We start from the raw sequence: 18,519 nt of genomic DNA, 5'->3' as shown, positions 1-18,519 counted from the left end.
AACAATCTTTGACCAAGCTTGACCAAAACTGTTTTCTTGCCCTGTGTTCACAGGGCAAGAAACTCAGTGTAAAAACAATTCAGCAGAAAGAAGGTTTCCAAAACCAGGCTTTATGCCATGCTAGCACTTAATCCACTCTAAGTCTCACAATAGTGAATTGTGATTGTGATGCACTTCAGACCCCTTGAAAATCGGCGATATATCTGGAGCAGTATCTGCTCCAAAGCAATCTGCTGCTTTTCTCTCCACAAACACAAGAATAACAGATTTTCTTACCAAGATTTTTGGAGATTGTTTGTTCACTTCCTCACTACATAACTCTTGGCATTTGAGGAATACTCAAGAATTAACAGTTCCCAAGAATTAGCAGTTCCCTACAACTGAAAATTTACTCTTTATATGCACGTGGCCTTCCCAGCAGGCTGCTACTGCTGTCAGCCAAAATGTTAAGACAGACGAGTCTTCAGAAAGGTGCTAATAATGTTTTCCTTAACATGTGACAAACTAGATGTTATATGCACCTGCATTAGGAAATACTGTTACCAAATCATTAAGACTTCAAGAGCAAAAACAAGAAAACAAACAAAAAATCCACCTTTCTTCAGGTTTTTAAGAGAGAGTGCCCTGTTCATCAACAGCAGGGAGTTCTCGTAAGATAACAGGATTGAGCAGAGCCACAAATACCTTCCTAATGCAGAGATGACAGAGGGGCCCTTCGCAGTTGGGTTTAGATGCCTTTTATCTCATCGTCTTTTCATCATGTAAAAGCTTTAGAACGTCAACGCAAATACATTACTCATGAAAGTGAGCCGAGGGTATCAGCCTGACCTATTCGGGCTGGGAGCAACCTGGAGGGAAAGGGGAAAAAGAAAAAAGACTCTCAGATGCAGCCTTTGAGACTGTCCACATTTAATCAGCAGTTAGACTGCTGCTAGGTAAATGATGACTAAATTCAGAGTGCTAGAGAAGTGCTTTGAGCTCATTCTGAACATTGAAGGCCAAGGCAGGTAAAAGCTCTCTATTCCTAATTTTACTCATTAGCAATATCCTGCTTTTTTTTTTCCCCCAGTTACTTTTACATTTCCCAACTTCCAGCTTATTTCGACCAACATCTTTCTCATCGGGTTCCTACCTTTAAAGCAGCTTCAAACTTAGACACGAACAGCCTGCGCTGCCCCAGGAAAGCAGACGAGGGGAGCACCCACTTACAAAAGCTTACAGATACAACACGTCCTAGCGCATTTGTTTTTTCTCTGTCTAGAATTTCTTTTAGAAAGTCATTCTTCATATTGCCAAGAGAGAGAATCCTGAATCCTCTGCTCGAGGGAGCAGAGTGCCCATCTCCAATGCCCTTCCATCGGGCGGACTGGCAGAACCAGGAGCATGGAGCAATCCTTGTCCAAAGGGTGAGCTGCAACACGAGGAGCAGGGCAGCAAGAATCAGCTCCCCATGTCTTTGCACTCCAGCAACCCCAGCAGGAGCCGAGCGTGTCAAGAAACACAGTGAGTAAGCAGCAAGTGGGTGGCTCAATATGCTCATTTCCCTCCAGTATTTCCATTTCAAGTGCCACCTTCCCCAAAGTGTGTTTAATTCGGGCTATAAATTTTGATTCTAGCACTCTTGCCACGCTGTTCAACGAAAGTGTCTGCACATAGGCATGGAAGACAGGAAATACTGCACAAAACCCTAATGAAAGCAAAGGCCCTCCTATGGGGTCTATTGCATCCATGTTTACTTCCAGCCGGAATAAAATGGTAAAGCTTTGCAACTGGAACCAGTTGAGCTAAATGCAAAGCAACCCTCCCACCATTCATCCTCCACTACGCAGTCCACGACGAGCTTCCAACGAGCAGCGGCAACCGAACACTGACAGTGCCATCAAAAAGGTTTCCACGGGCCCTTAATCACTCTTGCATTCTTTATTATAAAGATAATCCTCATTAAAACCCAGCATTACATTGGAATAACCTCATTTTGCTGCTTCTTTTAATCAGTCTTTCCCATCTCTCTTAAGTGCAGCAGGTTTTATGAAAATGCTGTTTCTGGAGTCAACATTTGTTGCAACACACCCAGCTCAAAGGGGGGGGATCCTCATTATGAAAAGGGGCTAAAAACTACACCCCAAAAGTGCAATAAGGGGCAAGACAGTCTCTGAAAGGTTGCAACAAGATGTTGGTGCTTTACTCAGGCAAAGCCTCAGGCTCCTGTGTTAGTCCCCAACGTCTTCCCTTGGTCTAAGCTTTAACATATGTTTCCTAAGAGCGCAGAAGGAAGCGCCGAGCAGGGTCTCCACAGCTTAACATCTCCTGCACGGACCCAGAAGAAAAGGCTCTGTGAAAAGCAAGAGCTTTTCAGGTGCTCTGCACCTGACACCCCAGAGCACCAGCTCTTAAAAAATAAAACACAGACTTTCCCCAGCAAGTCCATAAAAGGGCAAACAGTGCTGAAATTAATGCAATAAACACCTGGGTCATTAACAACACCACTGAAAGACCTTTAATGAAAGGCAGGAAAAGTTAATCTAGGCTCAGAATGTGGCCCTGCCGTGGCAGTAAAGGAAAGCTGAGATTTCTCATGATATATTGCCCCCATCCCAAGCCATTACTCACTCCAGTTGAGTGGGAGAGCAGAACTTTGCAAGCCTGTCACAGAGCCGGATTTACTGCAGCAGTTCTAATTCCAATTGTCACTCTGCTCTGAAAGTGTGACAAAAATGCCAAGTAAATATTAAAAAATGCATTGGAGGCTTAAGCTGGTTATACATACAAGAACTGTTAAACAAGTTGTATTTGTTTGCTGCCCTGTATTTGTCCCTGGGCCCATCCAACTACTGATGCAGAATTCCTTGAATATTGCCCGTATTCAGAGGCCATGTGCGTGAGCAGAGAGACAGAGCAAAGCCTGGAATTACTGTTTCTTACCAATACAGTGGTCGCTCGTCAGGCTGTATTCAAGAGCATGGATGCATCAAGGGCAAAGTTGTGCGTGCCAACCCGCAGGTATTCCAAGAGCTGCATGCTCACTGTCCAAGCGGGAAATTTGGGAGGAAAAAGGAAAAAACCGAAGAATTCGGTCCTGCAGTCCAGATCCAAATTCTCAGTTTTACTTATGTGTTCCATATGTATTTATAGGCTCCCCCACTTCATAACATACATAAAACCTTGAGCTCTCCTGAAGGCCCAAGGGTTCTAGCAAATCTTCCCTGCTGGCACTACTGCAGGTTATTGGCACTAAAGTAAATTCTCTTCCAAACCATAATAGCCTTGCATACAAACCAGTTTCTCTCTCAATGCCCACAAATGGGGAGAAACCTGCAAAGGCTGCAAATCCCCCTTGCTGGCAGCTGCTGACTTCTGGCCAGCAGCTTTCCCTCTACTATAGAGTTAATCACTGGAACTGGCAAAATTATTTAATGTGGGTATTAACAGCAAGAGATGCATCGCTGATAATACTTTGGTTTTTAAGAGAATGTTTATGTTAGATTTTCTACTATCCTTTCCTCAATTACTGCACATCTCGGTCATCTCCACGTTTACAAGAGAGCATCACTAGCAGCAGTGTTGAACAATGCAGAACCTTGAAGCAACGTTGAACATTCAGACCATGTAAAAATAAAAAACCACACACACCTTTTATTCTTTGCATAGTTTTCACTAGGGAGGAGAAAAGAACTTGTTCTAGTGACACAAATGGTAACAACATTAAGGCTTTTCTAATTACCCCAGCATTAGAAGCGTGCAGATTTTGGCTCATGCAACCGAAGATGAAGATTTAGACAAGCTAAACACAGCATTAAGTGTCAGAGAGGACAAACTGTTGCAGTGTTCTGTCTCACCTTTTAAAAATTCCCACGTTAACATTGACCAAGCACCATCCACAAGCTTGCACCGAGTAAGGGCAGGCAGTATCTGGCTCAGCTGATCTCATTATGTTTTGATTTACATTACAGATTCAGTGGGAGGTTGTCCAGTTGACACTGAGGGCAGAGAAGAGACCGACACATACAGCAGTGCTTTAAAAGGCCATTCCCATGATTAGAAGGAATAATCCAAGAGGAAAAAAGGCTTTTCATTTCTCAGAGTGCTGTAGGCCACGCTGTATCACTCTATAACAGGGTATACCAAGCTTCTGTTTATATTACATAAATTGTTTGGCTAGGAACAAAAAGCAGCATAAAAAAAATGTTCCCAAGAATTATTTTTGTAGTGCATTTACAGAAAGCACCTCTCTCTCTCTCAATTCAAGTAATTCTTTTTCTCCATATACCTCTGAAGCACAACCATGACAAGCTCCAAATCTATTCTTCTTTTTTCCCTTCCCCTTTTCCTTTAGCAGGAAAGTTTATCTGCGAGAACTGCATCACTTGCCGTTTTTTACTGGAGTTGCTTTCCAAAAAAAGCTTATAGAGGCCAAATTTATCCTCTAGATTTTGTGTTTCACAGAAATCCATATAACCGAAAGTTACTATTGCAGAGGCTTAGCTTCCTCCCCAGGACTAGATTGGAGCCCATGAACATCTGCCAACAAGTGGTCCGCAGCATGAAGGCCCCGCTGTGAATCTGGGCATCGGAAACGTTACTCTGCCAGGAGAGCAAGGCAGCCAAGAAGCAGCCCATGGAAAGTCCTGGTCGCTCACAGGCCCAAATGCGACATGACAGCGGGAAGTCATTGTGTAAGCCGTGTCCATAGTGATGGATCTATTCAATGTCCAGAGACCCCCTCACCTACCTCATCTCAGCAAAGATGATTAAGGAGTTGGAGCATCTCCCATATGATGAAAGACTAAGGGAACAGGTCCTGTTTGGCCTAGAGAAGGTGGAGACGGAAACTGATGAATATATAATATATATATGTGGAGTCTCCTCTGGAGATCTTCCAAATTCGCCTGGATGTGACCGGGTGCCCCATGCTCTGGGCGTCCCTCCTGGAGCAGGGAGTTGGACTAGATGATCTCTAGGGGTCCCTTCCAACCTCAACCACACTGTGATTCTGTGGTCTACAGCCTCCCACACCCCCACCACCATGCATCAGGTCCCCACATCTGCTCCCAAACCTCTTGTGCTCCCCAAGCCAAACACTGGTGACAAAGACATGCAGAAATACAGACCGCAAGACCACAGAGCTCTGTCTTACTGCAGTAACCCAACACCCTCTGGCACCTCCATACGAGCAGAGATTTCTAGCACAAAGTTGCTCCAGCACCTTGTGCAAAATTTGCAGCTTTGCAACCAGAAGTGAGGTCAAGCTCCACCAACCTTTTCCACTGTTTTTAAAATTTCACATTATTACTATTGAGTCGATGAGGAAGAGACTAAAAGTCAACCCAAAGCCCATCACAGCGAGTGGATCCAGCAGCTCCCTCTGCAGCCAGTTAGCCCGTGGTTGCTTTGGTACAGCAAGTTACTCTTCATTGAGGCCAGAAAATCTAATCCTTTAAGTCTGTAGTTAATCTTGATCAAAAAACAGAAACATGATGTTAAAGTACTTTCAGGACGTCTAGTTAATCCCTAAACATCCTTCCTGGATTAGCTAAAAAAAAAAAAATAAAAGATATATTTATGGATATATATCTTTCTCCAGAAGCAAGGTTTTCTGGAAGTTACTTGAACACAAACAACATCCACAGAAAGCCTGAAGGGCTTCTGTCTATAATCTAGCCTGCGGTTACCTCTGCTTCCACGACCAAGTTGACAGCATGGAGACAAGGAGAGGAAGCAACTTGTCCATCAGCCTCGACATCCCTCCAGTCCTCAAGGGAATCCCTGGGCTAACGTCTTGGGAAGCGCTGCATGCAATACAAGGAAAGCTGCCCTGTGCAACCCCCTAAAAACAGACCTCAGCACAGGCAAGCAAACACTCTCCATGGATGTTTACAAAATAAGCTGAGAAATAAGTCAGAATATTTTGTTTCTGTTTTGTTTGAGTTTTTATATGAATTAAACATTATTGTTATATGAATGAAACATTTTTGTATGAATTAACGCACTAAACCATGTTTTATCCAAGCCATGTGTAACTAAGAGAGCTATTTTGTCTAGGCTGAGTTTGACCCAGCGATTTCCAGCAGACAGGAAAGGAATCCTCAGTAAATCCTCCCAAGGGAAGACATGGTTCCAAACCACCACACGCAATCAGATCAATGGCAAGGCTAATCAGCAAAGCTGTTCATTCATTTATTACAAAAAGCAATATTTACAATTAAAAAGTATGTTTTTAGAACCAAAATTTCTTCCTGACAGGAAAAGGGGAAGAAAACTTCAGCCTTCTTCATTGGGAATCAGAAGGCTGTCATGCAAGTTTAAAAAACAAACAAAAAACCCAACTATAAAAAAAAGTATAAAAAGATATTTGCAGATTCAAGCATATATTCAAGTATAACATGACTAGGATCGCCATAAAATACACGTTATAAAGCATCTGGAGGGACAGGGAGCAAAAGGAATTCTTTCGGTTCATAAACTCTGCAGAGACCCAACAAAGCAACTCTGTAGTAGAGAAGCACTACAAACCAATGAAAATAAATCAGCAGGGCTAGGGAAAAGAGGAAAAAAACAAAGTGACACCTGGAAAAACATGGTCTGGACACTGGAGGTCGAAGGCAAGTTGTTCTGGAGAACAAAAAGTTTTGAGGAGTGAGCACAACTGGGGATCCTTGCACGTCTTGAGCTGTTTCCCAGCTCCCTGCTGCTTCCAGCCACTCCTCAAACACTCTGTATGGAACATCCTGAGATATTTTATATCTCACACAGCCACTCTTTATATGATCCCAGTGTGCTAGACCTGAGAAAACGAAATTCCCAAAAAATCAAGGCTGCAGAGAACGGGCACCCTTGATTACCTGAACCACTCCAATGGGTACAGGTTAACCAGGGACTGCAGATTGAACCTTAGAGCTTGGGAACATGCTGTTCTGTGGTAAAAAGGAATAGTGGAAAAATAGGAATAACTCCCCTCTGCAAGAATTGCTATGGATATGTCCCTGTCACTCAGAAGTTAAAATAAAGTTAAAAGTGGTAGTTAAAGAGCAGTTGAAAAATGAGTGTTTCTGTTCAAAGCTGTTATTTGTTTACTGGGAGGAAAAAAAAGAATTGATATAAAATGGTTTGTTAATATTAGTGGATTAGCGAAATAGAACTAGAGAGGGGGGTAGGTGTTTGGGCAGGTATTTCTTCACATTTTAAGAAGGAAGCAAAAGCTCTTACCTACAAGAACACTTAGGAAATTTTATCAGGTTAAACAGCAAAATTTTCTCCTTTCACCCCTATGTTAACTGTAACTTGCAGACACTGGCTTTGATGTTCACAGCAGAAAAGGCCACAGGTGCTGCAGCTGCACGTGGCTGAAACGGCCTTGCCTGCTGTGTATGTGCCGAGGACGACTTGCTCCCGAAGGCAACGAGCACCTGAAACACTCCTGCAAAGCAACGAGGGGAACACGGCGAGTTACACGCCACAGCAGCCGTTTCAGTGGCTGGTTTTACAAGTCCCGAGCCACACTCCTGTCAAGCTCTGCTCGAGAAACAGCGAGATGAGAAAGTAGAATGAGGGAGTATTACATGGATCTCTTCACTCCCCTCTGTCTGCACCCCAGGGGCTTCAGAAATAACACACTAAATATTTCTTTAGTTTCTTTTAGTTTCTTTTTTTTTTTTTTTTTTTTTTAAATATTTCTTTATTCTTCCCTGTCAACCTGATCCTACAGTTAACACACACGCTGCTTCACCACTACCAGTGGTCTTGCTGGGACACAACAGGGAAAATGCATTTGTAGGATCACAGCACTTGTGTGCCTGAAGTCAATTAACCATAATGACCTTCCTCAGCTGTAATTCCCTTCATCATCACACAGGTCATGCCATGGAAGTGTCACTCCAACCCCATGACACCTGGGCTGGGCTCGTTCAGGGTCTTGCACCTTTCACATCCCCTCCAATTACACCTTTCAATGAGATTTTTCACCGATTTTTCACTGCCCCTGATTTACCTAAAGGCTTTAGAAGAAGCGAGATGCGCAGGGAGATGAAAGCAAAGCAGCCAGACAAATCTGGCAGTATTGGGCAAGCTGATGCCTATCTGGTAGCCTATACCAAGCATGTTCATCCTGGCGGTCTCGTTCAGGGGAGCAGGGAGACGTTTCGCCATCCTGAAAGTGTCAAAAAAATTCATGGGACTTGCAAGTAATCCACCTTCTATTTATATATTTATATAAAATATTAAATTATCTATATTATATATAAAAGTAACAAATGTCAAAGCATTTTGCAAAGGCAGCAGAAAAAGCTATTTTATAGACAGTAGATTTCTGTTCCCATGGCTGTAACTGTATAAAGACAACATATATTTGAAAAATAAAACAGAATTACAAAGTACTTAAGTAGAATAATAACTTACTGCATTTTGGTAGCTATAGCCACTATGTAATATTTTTGTTAGGCTACAGATGTGGTCAGTCAAAAATCCCTTTCAAATAGCATCCAAAGTAAACCACTTAGGAAAGTTTTCCTCATAAAAAACTGCAGGTGGGGATTTCTCATTCCTTCTCAAACACCTTACTTGAATAACTCACTACACATTCACTGTGGCTTTTGCCATTGGTTACCATATTACCTGCATCCTTCAGCTAGTTTCCTCAACTAAGTAGGGATAATTTAACTCTGAAAACATTCTTGGCTCAAGTAGGACCTAGTGTTTGTCTTTATAGTAAGAAATTATGATTTATAAGGCCCCATAAAATATGGAAATTATGATTTATAGGGCCCATAAAATACAGATAAAATATTTCTCTCCAAAATAAAGGGAATGTTAGCAGTGCTGGCAAAGATAAAAGCAATGCAGGAAGACAACTAAAGTCATCTTCAATGCAACTGTCTAGGACGCTGCAGGAAAGAAGAAAACTACGGGCAATTCTGATTTAACACACTGCAGCAAAAGGTCTGCGTTTCAGGAACTGGAATCAACAGTGTGCTTAAGAAATATACTTCTTTTGCCCTTCCATTTCTACCTTTTCCCCAGTTTCTCTGCTTTCGACATCTCTGCAGAACCCTCTTCCGCAGAGAGGGAGAGGAAAAACGTTGGGGGGATTTTTAAAAGCAACAAACTGCACAATTTGCATTGGAGAAGCAGTACCTGGATTCTCCAAACACAGTGCTCCTTAAAGGACTTAAAGCACAAAAAGTTACGTTTCTAGCAAGACCAGACCTCTGTCAGCAGCTTTTTCCGACCTGTCCGGATTGTCACGCTGCCCAGCTGTATAGAGGAACCCCAGGAGGGGAGCAGAGTCCAAAGGGACCGAATCCAACCCGGGAGAAGGCTACAGATTCCAGCAAAGCTGGTCCATCCTGTGCTGAAACTGCTTTAGCCTAGCCAGAGAAAAAGTTATTTCCAGTAACCGCCTTCAGTGACATTGCGGAGAACAATGAAGATGGGAAATGTTTTTTCCACTGAAAATGGTAAAGAAAAAAAAAAATTAAGGAGGAAGATTCCATCAGGTTGGGAAAATGAGAAATCTAAATGGCTTTAGGATACTGTACAATGAAATGTGAATACTAAACACTAAGCAGGATCAGCATCCAAGACTCTTCAGCTTTTCATGTTCGTTAAGAGTGATGTAGACCATGTCCATCATGGCACACAAGGAAAAACCATCTAGAGAAAGACAGAACTACACTGGAATTTTAAAGTTACTCACTGGTGTAACACTAAATAGCAGTGTCCTCACACCAGCAGTGTTTCTCATGGTTTTCATTAAGGTGGTAACACCACAGTGATTTGGGCAGTGCAATTCCAAAGGAAGTCTACAGGACTTCTCTCTTTCAGTGTGGAAAACCAAGCAAACTTCAGTGTATTAGCAGCTAAATTTGAACTCGCCTTCCTGGCATAGTCAAGGCAAGTAGTGTCTTCTCCAACAGCACCTTCACAGTTTCACGTGGGGAAGGTCCTTGCAGTTAATCACCAAGCACTCTATTTTCCCTTCTGGCCAACTACTCCTTCATCTACAAGGAAAATGATTTCATACATGCAATTTTAAGAGGCAGGAGAGGAGAATGATGCCACAGGCTCTTCTCCTCCAAGTCTCTGAATGCTTCTAGATAACGTTATGGCAGATGAACTTCTTTGCTTGCCCGAGCATGAGGTACAGTAATGCCTTTTGGGGAAAAAGGAACCTAGACAGTTTGATAAACCCAAACATAGAATCACAGAATCATAGAATGCTTAAGGTTGGAAGGGGCCTCAGAGGTCATCTAGTCCAACCCCCCTGCTCATGAATCCATCTTTGCATCTAGTCATTTAACTGAGCATCACCACAGGGCGAGAAGTGGCCCGGGGGGAGAGGAGGTAAAGTTTCTTTTACAAAGGAAGGAAACCTAGCAGAGCCGTCAACAGGAACACAAGGACTAATCGTGAGCACCACTGGAAACACCATGAAGCTGATTTTTAAAGTGTAAAAAAAAAAAAAAAAACACACACACACACACCCAACCCACCCTTATGAGTAACCATCCTCCTTTATAAAATAACCCAGGATTTTTTAGGATTATTTTGCTGCTGTTGACCACTGTATCCTCCACAAAGGAGGAAGCCTTGGCCTTCTCCTCTTGCCCTGGGCTCAGCTGACATCACGAGAAGACCTTTTAAGAGCTCAGTCACGTCTCCAGCCATCGCAGGTCACTTCACAAGGGTGTTCACACATCCCTGCCGCTTGGGGCCATAAATGCTGGTGACGTCAGCGTCTGCAGCCTCCTCCAGAAGGGAGAAAAATTGTGTTTGCAGCAGAGGAAAGTTAGACTGACAGACTGCCATTATGAGCACAGCTTCCCGTGGCAAACTCCCTAAACACTCGACAGAATAAAGCCGTACAGAGCAACAAACACACACTACAGCAGAACACTAAAAGCAAAACATCTTTTCACAAGGAGGGTATCATTAACTTTGCTATAGTCTGAAGACGAGGGTAAAAGCTGGTATACACAATAATTAATGAGGGCAGCCAAGACTTGACTGAACAAGAAGAAATCAGTAACCCAACCCTGTACACACAGGCCACCTGCAGCTTTTCTATACTATCCTCTCTCATCTTTTCTCCCATTATGTGCATTCACCCACCAAACACAGCAAGCACCTATCAAGCATAATAAACCCAGAGGGGTACGCAGTGCTACACTTGCATCTAACCCGCATATTACAGTTTTATAAGCTGAAAATAAAGTTCCTGAGACAAAAACGCACTATGAACTGGCACTAAATACACAGAGGCACAACAAACAACCACAAAAAAACACAGATTCATGTAATGGTAAGTTAATTCAATAGTACAGCTGACAGCTTATACATAGCTTGCATTGCATATACATATATATATATGCAAGCTACATAGCAGTAAAAGACATGTTTACTTTTCTATACATAACACTATCTCTGCTTCAATGCCAAGTTAGAAGAGTCTTTTTCTTAAGACAAACTGTACTTTGCAAGAATTCCTCTCTTGGGTACAGCAAAGGAAACGACATTACTATTCTACAGTGACAAAACTGTGCAATACTGCAAGATCTGGCCTAAAATGTCAATTTAAGATGTTATGCGAGTTTACATAAGCATTCAAAAACATATGTGAAAAACAAATACCTGAATGGATGGGAAGAACCATCTGGGCACATGAAACCATGTTCTTTTGAACATATAGATAATCAGATACGCAAACACTTCTGCTTTTCTTGAATGGTATCTGGAAAACTGTGCAATATGTGCTCCTGGCTGCACTACATCACCATACAAGCTAAAGACACTCTGTAATGCCCAAGGAGATGCTCTGATAACAAAGTAAATGGCATTTCAAACAAACCACGGTTCTGGGGTTTGCCACAGCTGAACCACACAGTTAGGATATCCTATGCCTTTTGCCTTACATTTGTTCAAACAAGAGAACAAGTGCTGCAAACATTTGACAGTAAGGGGAGTAAGAAAAAAAAAATTGTGTGTATATATATATATATAAAAAGTCTTTCCTCTTGTATCCCAGTGAATCGCACTTCACTCACACTCTTCCTTTCCAGATTCTGAAATTGCTAGAAATGATGCCACATGCATTGGCAGGAGGAGTATCTTTGGAGACATGAAAAGTCAGCCTGAAGGAAACAGGCAGTTTCCTCTTCATAGAGAGGAGCATGGGGAAGCCAGACATCAACTCCATACACACCTTTGTGTGAAAGTTGAGGGGGAAAAAAGGAAAAAAATAGTACAGTATCATGGTCATCTCCTGTTTGGAAGGGGAGCTACTGCTACAGAGTCAGAGAATCCAGCTCCCTTCAGGCTAGTTTTGTTTTCATGCCACAAAATGTTAGTAAATCTTGTTTCTTCAAGAAGCTGCAGCCAAGTTGCTTCTCTCTCAGAGAATCTTCACCCTATTTTTTTAATCTCTGTTCCTATCACTGAAGTTTTTCCCATGCACCACTGATGCTCCCAGGAAGGCAAAACACTATCCTTGCGCAGGTGCATTCCTCTGTTCCCAAACCAGAGAAACTGGAGTAATCCTCACGCTCTGTTTTCATCCACTGCCACAAATTAGCTCCTCTTGCACAAAGGCAACACAGTCCATGGACTGGTCTATACCATCTATCCTCTGCACCAGCATCTAATATGCTTTCTTACCATTACAGATTACTTGATTTGAGCCTTCAAAGTAATCACAAACTCCTGCAGTGAACACTCCTCCTCGGCAGCCAAGGATCCTGGGATTATGTGAAGTCAGAGAGCAGATTCCAGTTTAGTTTCAGTGAGATCTGGATCAGGCTCTTGAAATTACTTCTAGGCATAAACAAGTCCAAGAGGCAAGATTGGGAGAGAAAGCGCCTCTCCCATCCATTAAAGAAAAAAAGTAGAACATTCAGTAAAATACTGAATGTTAATTCTATTGTTAATAAGTATTCTGCACACATATCCAACAGCAGCACTGCCAAGCAAATAACACACAGCAAGCTGATTTATTCAGAGGCTGTTTATTAAATTGTCTTTCTTTTCTCAGCTCTAATAACAACTTATTCTTTTTGTGTTTCCAATAGAAGCAACTGTTATCTGAAAACAATTCCCCAAATTCTTTCTTTGTCAGTAACATTTAGGCTTAAACCAAGACAATTTTGCCAAATAGACATCAAGCCACTCCAAGTAGGATGAGCAGAACAGAGTTAACTACACTTCAAATTTTTTGGAGCCCAGAGAAAACTAAATATTTCAGCTTAGTGATAAGGTATTTGTGTTGCAAAGGATTAATCCAGTCCTTTATCCAGTGATGACTAGGGGGAGATTGATGCTGTTTTCAGGGAGTGCAGGAACTCAGCCTGCAGCGCTGTAGGGAACAAAAACTGTAAATCATAACAGTCCCAAGAAAATAAATAAATAAATCACAGGTTATAGGTACAGGTACATGCTATAGGTACACTATGACTGCATTTAAGTTGCACATTTTTGTAATACAAACACCCAGGAAGCATCATTACTCAACACGGCTTAACAGCCTTCCAGGTCCATAAACCACGACTACTTTCAGCAACCTTGTGCATCAGATAAAGGTGAGCAATTAAGGAGACAGGTTTGCACTGAGCAGTTATCAGACGACTCTTCTTATTTCCTACTGAGGAGATAAACACAGGTCATGAAAACAAGCTTTCAGTCAAGATGGGAGATGGAAGCCCTAACAATCCACTGCCTTGGCACCTTCTGCACAGTCATTTACACCCATGCAAACCAGTGCACAACACTTAGCACGACTCCAGAACAAGTTTCTGCTCTGCACGAGCCCCTTAACTAGGTCCTGGGCTGCAAAACCTTGTCCTGGCTCTAAAGCAACAGGACACAGGCCCAGTAGGAAGGACGAGGCACCAGCAAGACTGGGAGTCTCCTGGGAGCAAGCAGAAATAATATAATGATTTTTTTCTAAGTGACAAGTTCAAGATCCTCTGTCTTTTCTCAGTCCCCTGTAGCTGTTTTGCCAGAATTACTGCAGACAGGGAATATGAGGAGTATTCCCCTAAGCACACAGCTCGGAGGAAAGTCAAACTTCAGAACAGCATATGTTTACAGATGGTATTTTATTATTATTGACTATTCTATTTACCACTTGGTATCACTTTGACTTTGATGAATCCTTAAAATGGTACATTACCGCAACGCTACTGACCACATATTACTCCAAATAATCCAAAGACCAACTCTGCTGACCTACAGGGCTCTGTAACAGGGATATTCTGGTTCAGTTTACCTCCAGTTAATTATTTAAGTTACAGCCTGCCACAGCCTTAAGGATCAGAGACTTTCACCTTAGTTAATGAACAGGACAACAATGGGCAAAGACCAAGTGCAGTTGTTACTGTAATACCAGTAATTTAACCACATTTCAGGAAAAGGATTAGTAACCAGCAGAACTGGACACTTCTGACTTGGAGGATACTCTTCTATAAAAATAGACTTCCATATAAGAAAATATTTTCTACATAGAAAGCTTTAGGAACTAACAAATGCATTCTTCCATAGGTACATACAAAGCTATAAAGTAATCTTCAGAACTTTCAGAGATTTAGCAGAAGCATTCAGCCTTTTACAGAACTTATCTCAACTTTTTAAAGTCCAAGTAGTCCCTAAACTGTAATTCAGGTCAAAACTTCTATGTCACATTGGCTAAAAAGAGAGAGAAAAAAAAATAAAGAAAAGCTAAAATACATGTATTTATATTACTCATTATTATCCTGTTAGTAAAGCCAGTCAAGGTATTACCAAAAATTATTAGATGCATCCTGGAAAGAAAGGTCATCCTAATCAATTTTGCAATTAGGAACAGCTAAACATTTCACCACAAATGATGCATTATTGGTTCTACAGTACTTGCCTGCATCATCTCCAGATTTGCACCAAAGCACAAAAGACATATATATATATATATGCACACATACATACACTATGTGCCCCTTAGCTCAAACAAAACACTCCCACTGCAGATGGAGCTGATCTCAGAGGAATGACAAAACAAATAAAATATTATTAAAGGAAACAGTCTTAATAGGAGCCTGCAATCTCCACACACATACAAGCTGACCATTTTATTTACTGCTGCATAACATTTTTGGCAAACAGGCAAAAAAAAATATCTTCTGCTGTGCCCTACACAACAAGGCCAGTACTTTAATGGACTAAAACAGTTATCTGTGCACTTTTGCACAACAGCCTTGTGCACAAAACAGGCTCAAAAGCAGCTCAGGAAGCATCACCAACCCCATCTCCTACTCCCTGGCAAGCACAGCTGCTATCTCTTATCTGAAAAGAGATCAAATGATTTGTTGAAAAGACCTACCAGAGCACGTGCCTGCAGGTAATCAGACTGGCTGAGTTACAGCTGTTGGTATCCTACAGACAGGATACTGCTCCACTGGTTTGAGTTACCTCTTTGGAGAATGCGATTAGAAGACATTCAAATACTGCATATTATGTTACTCTATGGAAAGGTAGCAGAAAATACCACATTTCATGAGTTAATAATCAACATTAAAAAAAAGCACACATCAATATGCTATAAACTTTCATGCAAATAATTTGCCCTTGAGGTTTTTCTTGAAGGTCTAAAGTCTACTTAAGCCAGCAGAAAGGACTCCTCCATTTCAAAGATTTAACAAGGCCCCAAGTCCTTCTACATGAAGGAGGCCAAGCAAACCAGATTTAGTTTAGAGGATATATTACTTCAGTGCAGAGATGGCTGGAAACTGCAAACAACAACACCTGCAAATTTTGTCATCTCACCCATTTCCCCTTTCCAAGGGCACTTATGAAGACTGTAAAGAACACACCTGTAGTAAAATTCACCACTTCTTACCAAAAAAACTACTCAGTTTCCAGTTAAAACTATGATATAAAACTATGATATGCAAGATTAATTATTAAGCTTATATTTAGATGCTATTTGCTAACAAAGCAAAAAAAAAAAAAAAAAAAAGTTGCTACAGGGTCATTACTGCCCTGAAGAATCCTGCTGCATTTTGAGGTGGATTCCTGCATAGGCACACCACATGCATCATCTGCATCGTAGATGCATCATCTATTTAATGTATATATTTTGAAGCGTGATGGCATAATTTATAAGTTAAAGAAAACTAGGTCTCACATACTCTCAGCTTAAAAAATGATTTAAAAAAAATCACTAGAATAAAAACAACTTCTTGAAGCAAAGTTAGCTATAATCTTATTAACCAGCCACTCCAACTTGTTGGAACTCAGACACAGTCAGAACAGATTTCCTCAATATAATTACATTGTTTAATTTATTAGCAAAATTCCAATTCTCATAGTCCTGAAACAAGCAGTATATAATGTACAAGAAGAGCAAAGCTGCCTCTTAAGGAAAAATCTGCATGTAAAACACAATAAACATTTGAAAGATTCAAGGCAAGAGGTCTCTTGGGTCTACTGTAAGTAAATAATTTCAGTCTTGCTGTTGGTTCTTCAAGCCTATTTCCTGGGCACAGTCTGCTGTTATTAACTGCATACAGTGCTGTGTTCTCTACTTCAGTGTTTCTAAACAAAGATTCAAGGAAAAAAAAAAGTTCCCTAAAGTGTTTTGCAAAATGAATTCAAACAGAGAGAGAAGTCTGCTAAGCACAGACTTGGGAGTATTTTGTTAAAAAGTTAATAACTATTTCAATAGGCTTTGCACAACAAATTACAGCCTCTTCCTACCCATCTATGAACAAGCTGGAACACCACTGTGTCAGTAGCAGGATGCCAGAAGGAAAACAACAGCAGACACCTTTGTTTAGGCACCTTTCTTAGGATGACATATAGAGCATTACCTATCAAGAAGGAATAAATCCTGTCCTTTAGAAGGGGAGGGAGAGAAAGAGTGAGAGATGCAAACATAGACAGGGAAGTGCGAGTATATGTGTGTAGAAAACAAATTAATAACTAATGCACACGAAGTAAAGAATTTTTCCAAAGCCCAGGATCAGCTGCAAGTATTTCTAATTAATGCTACTTCAGATTTCCCCCTCAATCTACAGAGCTATGAATGTTACAAAAGCAGAACGTGAATAGAAGTGTTCTGGCTACATTCTGCTTTCTATATATAGATGAGTTATTCTGTTTATGCAACCAAACAGTAGAGTACTTCAATACACTGAAGGTTACCTTGAAGGGCTCATATTTTTACTTACAGTATTTGCCAAATTTAACTTGCTGCAGGAAGGGTTTGTTTTTTTTTTTTAAGTAAGTCTCTGCTCAGCCCTTCATACTTCACAGTCATGCTGGGGAGGCCAGAACACTCCACCAATGTAAGCAACTCTCTGGCTTCCTTAGGAGTTGTGTCCTCAGAGACTAACCTCGAAACTTGCAGAGAGCTCTCAAGATAGCTGGTCAGAAGAAAACACTGCAAAAGTAAACTTTGATTACAAACCTAAGGAGGTTAAGCTCTTCATACACTTCAGAGTCTGTTCACTTACTTAAAGGATATCTTCAAGTGAAACAGGAGAAGACAGAACTGCTCAAGTCTGGCAAAGTTAGAGATTGCCCCTCTGCTTCCTCTCCTTTCCTCAATTTCCCCTTCCTACCTGATAAGATCACTTTAAGTGATGGAATACAATTCCAAGTATGAATTTACACGAGCACATACGCTTAAAGCTTAATCTCTATAATAAAACACTGCAGCATGCTATCACATCATGCACAGGGCTTAAAACAGAGCAGCATACTGAAGCACCAGGAAAGGCAAAGCTTAGCAAGTGCTGCCCAAATAAGTCAGCTGTATAATGACAAAGAGAATCCGTACTTCAGATCACTTATATATAATTGAGACAACCTGGGGGGAAGGGGAAAAAACAAGCATTATACTGTACGCGGTATTCCCGACAGGAAAACGCCTCGGGGATACACAGCCTGCAAATCCCCAGGTTCCAACGCCTGCTAGCAGAGATAACCCCGTCACTTCATTTAATTCATCAGCTTTCTATAGCGAGCCTCAAAAACCAATGATGACCATTCCGGTCCCTTTCCCCGCCCGTTAGGAACCGCTGTGTAGTTCCCAACCAGAATTTACCTGTTATAACCTTTGTTTTCAAGCTGTCCTATAAGTTTTTCCCCTGCAGCAAGAGCCCCTGTTGTCCTCTATCAAGCGGTATTTTTCCGGGCTGAAGCATGCACGTTTATTGATCATTTATCCACCGACGCCGCCAGCCCAGCGCCGCCGTTCCCCCACGCACCTGTCTCAGAGCAAACGGGCGCTCCCCAACGCCGGGGGAAGATTTCACGCAGCACTTCAACAGAGCCCTGCCAGTTCCTCGGATAACAGCATTAATGCGATATCCCTAGCAGAAACCTCGCTGCGGAGGGGACGCACCTCCAGAAATTCCCGCCAGCTGCACAACGCCTCGCTACCGCTCCCAGCAACGTCGTTCGACCCCACCGGACGGCGCAAACGGAACCAGCCCGAGCGGGCGGCGCGCGCGCACCTCGGCGCCCTTACCTTGATGATGCTGCTCCGGCGCGGGGCGG

At 41.9% G+C, this 18,519-nt stretch overlaps 1 protein-coding gene across 2 annotated transcripts in view; it reads right to left on the bottom strand.

Annotated features, from left to right (window-relative positions):
• The window catches only part of PLCL1 (phospholipase C like 1 (inactive)), a 91,199-nt gene extending 72,686 nt beyond the window's left edge, over positions 1–18,513 (bottom strand). The window contains exon 1 of one of the 2 annotated variants that reach the window (XM_026047919.1): positions 18,491–18,513. The gene's annotated coding sequence lies outside the window, so the exon portion shown is untranslated. Of the gene's footprint in view, positions 1–18,227; positions 18,239–18,490 lie in introns of those variants that run through there. The other variant, XM_026047927.1, reaches the window with a different exon arrangement.
• Positions 18,514–18,519: the final 6 nt, after the last annotated feature.

The sequence above is a fragment of the Nothoprocta perdicaria genome, unplaced genomic scaffold (genome assembly GCF_003342845.1).
Source record: "Nothoprocta perdicaria isolate Ctin4 unplaced genomic scaffold, notPer1 scaffold_11, whole genome shotgun sequence".
NCBI classification, from domain to species: Eukaryota; Metazoa; Chordata; class Aves; order Tinamiformes; family Tinamidae; genus Nothoprocta; species Nothoprocta perdicaria.
The sequence above is the reverse complement of the archived record's forward strand: the minus strand, read 5'-3'. Positions and strand labels throughout refer to the sequence as shown.